Source organism: Maylandia zebra, linkage group LG19, assembly GCF_041146795.1.
Source record: "Maylandia zebra isolate NMK-2024a linkage group LG19, Mzebra_GT3a, whole genome shotgun sequence".
NCBI classification, from domain to species: domain Eukaryota; kingdom Metazoa; phylum Chordata; class Actinopteri; order Cichliformes; family Cichlidae; genus Maylandia; species Maylandia zebra.
Window position 1 is genome coordinate 21,236,946 of NC_135185.1, and position 5,119 is coordinate 21,242,064.

Here is a 5,119-nt window from a genome sequence, read left to right on the forward strand (position 1 = left end):
AAATGATAATGGGAGTGTGGAGGATTGTGATACTGTCCAACTGGAGTGTTTGCAGGTGACCACATAAAAAAATTAGTAAAATTAGGTGGCATTAATAAGGCTAATAACAAACAATAGTTTGCTGTTTATTTCACTCAAGGTCAAATTTTTCTTGACCTTCCTTGAAATGCTGGTAAAAAGAAAAAAGGCAAGAAGTCTTTTGGCTTTTTAAGTAGTGCAGCCTCTCCCCACCGTGCTGCTGCTGCTACTGCTGCTGCTACTGCGTACTACTAAAGCCATTAAAAATGCAAGAATGTCTGCTCCACATTTAGTCAACCTTTTAATACTTTTAGAGGATTTGGGAAGCTTGAAAATTGATCTTTGAAAACAGCGGCTCAATATTTTGGGAAATACGCTAATTTGTTAAATTACAATCAGGAGCTGTTTAGCATAGCTTAGCATGAAGACTGTAAACCTGGGGAAACTGCTAGCCTAGCTATGTCCAAAGCAATACTGCGACTGCAACACACCTCAAAGAAGTTAAATTAAATCATTTTAAATAACAGCAGATTTTTTTTCTAGATGAGGTAGAGGAAGAAAATGATGGGAACACCTTTCAAAAAAAAAATCCATATATTTTTTAGACTTATCAAATTTAGCATCTTAGCTGCTAGCATAGACAGGTTGTGAGTCTATCACGGGGCTTAAACAGAGAGACTTAAGTGAAAAACAATGAAGATTAACAATACATTAAAAGTGTTGAAATAGCCTTTTCGTTGTGGAAATGAAGCTAGCTTCCTCACTTATACACCAAATGGAGTTTGAAGCAGGGGACTTCCTGTTGTGGTGCATGTTTGAAGTTGAAGGCCTCAGTTTTTATGCTGAGCTATACAAACTGACTGCTGGCTGTAGCTGGACAAATATGAAAGTGGTATTTTCCATCTGTTTACACAGAGATTAGTTGTAAGCAGTTCAATCAAAGGTTATTTCCAAATCTCATATTGCTGTGGTTAAATAATCAGAGGCCTAAAGGGCTCGATAATTATCTTAGCTCCTTTGAGCTCCTTTTGCAGGATGGTTTTTTCTCCTATGATTTAAACAATAGTCATTTTTAGCCATCTTTGCAGTATCATATTTAAACTTGGAAGCAATTAGGAAAATTGCTTTGTTGAAAATTGCTAACCTTGACTGAATTACTGCCATTAGAGCAAGAGAAATCCCTCTTTCTAACGGAGGGGAAAAAGTGAACAACTCTTTTAAACTCCTAACAGTTATTACTAATTACCTGCGAGGGTCAGTTTTTAAGTGAGTGAAAAGTATACAGTTGATTTCCTGTTCTAATTTTTTGTCTTTTAAAAAATCCCACTAACAGGTTTAGCAGCTGATGGCAGGCTGGACATTCTACCACGTGTTCACAGGCCGGTGCGGGTGTAAGGAACATTTTCACAAACACACCTTCTAATTTCTTAGCAGACCAGTCCTGTAGGAAAAACTGATGTAATGTTGGAGGAATATTAGCGTGCTGCCAGAGGCATAGGCCTAATGTATAAACTGGTGCGCTCCAGATTAGGACTTCCATAGCTTCACACATCTGATACAGATTCACTGTTAAACTGAAGGATGTAAAATATCCCTCCTGTCCTTCGGTGCTCTCACGCATTGTCCTTTTTAAACCCCCTTCTAGAAATCGGAGGCTGGATTTAGTCAACCAATGTACAAAATTCCAAAAAAGCTCTATCATGCAAAGAAGAAGCCATATGTAAATAAGACCCAGAAACACTGCCATCTTCTCTTGGCCAAATCTTATTTAAAAAGGACTGAGGCAAAGTGGAAACTGTCCTGTGCAGCAGGATGGCTTCATAGTAGAATCTGAAAGCTTAACCGCACTGCCTGCAGTCCAGACCTGTCAGTCACAGCATCACAAACTGAAAAATACAACAAAGAACACCCAGGACTGTTGAGCAGCTAGAATCTTATATCAAAACAAAAATAGGACAATATTTCTCTCCCCAAAGTCCAGCAGCTGGTCTCTTCAGTTCCCAGATGTTTGCAGACTGTTGGGAAGAGGGGGATGCTACGCTGTGGTAAACATGGCCCTGTTCCATCAGTTTCATAATGACCTTATATGTTTCTTAAAATTCAACATTTTTTCAGTTTAAACATTTGATATGCTGGGTTTGTGAGATCTGCAAGACACTGCTTTTCCGTTTTTATTTACATTTCACTCAGACAACCGAGCCAAACTCCAGAATAACATAGTTCAACAACACATTACGAAGAAAGACATGAAGTTTATTACAGATATGACAAGAATCATGATTTTTAAGGTTTCCAGATATTTCTAGCACAAACATCTCTGGTCATGTCTTGTTTTAATGTTGTTGCCTCTGCACTTTGATTTCAACCACAATTAAAGTGTTGCTACACTTTTTGCTGTCAGTCATCTGTTCCTGCTTTTTCAGGTGGATGATAGGATGCTACAGATCCTTGCCATGACCTCACCTGCTGATTTTGTGCTCCACCAATCATAAAAAAATGACCTTCAAACCGCCTCCAGCTTTTTAAACAGGGACAAGGTCAGCGTGCAGCGTTTTGCACTGCCACCAGGGGTCGCCAAAGTCAATAAAATTTCAAGAAGATTTTAATAAACATTTAGAAGTTAGAACCTGCTGTGGAGCTTGTAATTAATTTTATGTGCTGTTCATGTTTAGTGATAATTTAAATTAAACTATAAGAATGGCACTTATGTGTTTTATTTTTATTTACATGTTTTATTTATCCTTCCTTTTCATGCTGTCAACTGCTGCGGATCCCGTTCACAACAACTGGATCTTTTCCAAGAATTAGTCCATCTTTCTAGTGGCATTCCCAGGTCTGTGTGTGCATGAGTTATTACAGCTGTGAGACAATTATTTTCCAGTCTTTAAAAGGTTCATGGGTCTAATTTTCTTTTTCATGCTGACACAGCGGGTCTGTGTTGGCAAATTACCCTGGTTTCCACCGTGACGGGAAAAAAAACCCCTGGAAGCCCTTCACCTTAAGTGCTGTGTAAGTCAGCATTAGTGAATGTGTACTGCCTGCACTATGCTTTCTTTATGATCAGCAAAATTATTCGCACTTTAATAAATTAGGCCTCAACCACATGAATCATGTATGTGCCGCTGGGAGCCAGGAATAAGTGTGCTCATCACTGACTGCGTTTGATGCATGTACTTTTGTTTTTGACAATGCTTATGGTCACATTTCAGGCACTAAAGGCTGTTTACCATGAAGCTATGAACTTAACTAAAGCTGCAGATTTCACACAAACATCTGAGGGCATCACAACCACAAAGATGTGGTATTTCCTGTGCAGAAAGCTGAGAGGGAAATGTTTGAAGCCACAGTGGTAGCTATTATTATCATCACAGGAGGCATTTAGATGCACAGCACCCCACTATACCAATTCAAAGAAAAGTAACCCTACTTATTCGTAACTTCCAAATAAAGTTATTCAAAAGCAGGGAACCTGCTTCGACTTTCTTTTCCCCCCATTCAGATCATTTAGTTTTCCAATGCAGAAATTAAGCACTTTTTCACTGCTTTATATTTGTAAACATCCATAAGTGTTAAATAGATTTGCTTGATTAATATAAAAAGTTTCTGCCTAAGCTTTTGATCAATTCTTTTCTACTGTACCTTCATTATCATTATTGGACTTTACTGATGCATATCTGGCTTGTAAGTGCTTCATATTTTTATTGATTTGTTTAAATATTGTTTCTAATAATGTCTGATTTCCTTTTTTCTAGATGTTATTTTACTTGACTGATTGATATCTTTGATGGATTTAAAGCTGTTCCATTTTCTTTTAGAAATACTGGCCAATCTGTTTGTGTAAGACCTTGATCTGGATGTTGACTGTGTAATAGCGGATGTTTACTGCTGTATGCACAACGGATGCACTGGGGGGAAATTCTTAACCGGTACTGATACGGGCATCTAGTTCAGAACAAATTTACATCTGTTAATTCGAGTTTGGTGAAAAATGTAATCAAAAACAGAATGCTACCTGCGATTTGCATATCTCATAAACTCATATGTTATTCACAATAGAACATAGAAAACATATCAGATGTTTAATCAGCGAAAATTAACCATATTTTAAGAAAAATGTTGGCTTCTTTTGAAGTTGATGACAGCTACGTGTCTCAAAGAAGTTGGGTGCCATCAATAAAAGGCTGGAAAATCATGTTCTTGAACATAAAATTGTGAAGACTTTGAGTGTCTCATCCTCTACGGTGCATAATATCATCAACAAATTGAGAGAGTCTGGAGAAATCTCTGTGCGCAAGGTACAGGGCTGCAAATCAGTAGTGGGGAAAAATGGATGTCTGCACGCTTCCAGTCCTCAGGCGGCACTGCATTCCATAACAGTGTGATGGAAATCACCGCATGGGCTCAGGAACACTTCCAGAAATCACTGTCTGTGAAAACAATTCACTCTGCTGTCCACTAATGCAGGTTAAAGCTCCATCATGAAGAGAGAAAGACAAATATAAACATGATCCAAAAACAGACCCATTTTTTTGTGGTCTGATGAATTGACATTTGAAATTCTTTGTAGATCATTGTCCACCTGTTTAACAGCCTTCTTCATCTCTGATGTAATGCATGTTATGAGGGTGCATTGGTGCCTAGCAAATTGTGCACATCTGGAAAGGCATCATCAGTGCTAAAAGGTATACACAGGTTTTAGAGCAACATATGTTCGAATCCAGATAAATCTTTTTCAGGGAAGGTTTTGCATATTTCAGCACAACAATGATAAACTGCATTTATCATCTATTACAACAGCATGGCTTCATAGTAGAGGGATACAGGTGCTAAACCGACCTCCCTGTAGTCTTTAAATGTTGCAAAGATTTGTTGCATCATGATACAAAAATTGCGACAAAAGAAGACGCAGGAGTGTTGAGCAACTAGAATCCTAGACAAGACAAATATAGGAACACATTCCTCTCCCAGACGTCCAGCAGCTGGACTCCTCAGGTCCCAAATGTTTACATCATGTTTTTAAAAGAAGAGGAGATCCTACACAGTGGTAAACATGGCTCTGTACCAACTGTTACAAGACATGCTGCTGCCATCAAATTCAAAA

General features: G+C 38.3%; 1 long non-coding RNA gene across 1 annotated transcript; it reads left to right on the plus strand.

Annotated features, from left to right (window-relative positions):
• On the plus strand, positions 1-2,613 carry LOC143413937 (uncharacterized). Its single transcript, XR_013094495.1, has 3 exons — positions 1-55; positions 1,352-1,409; positions 2,442-2,613. It is a non-coding gene; the product is annotated as an uncharacterized LOC143413937 (long non-coding RNA).
• The last annotated feature ends 2,506 nt before the right edge of the window (positions 2,614-5,119 follow it).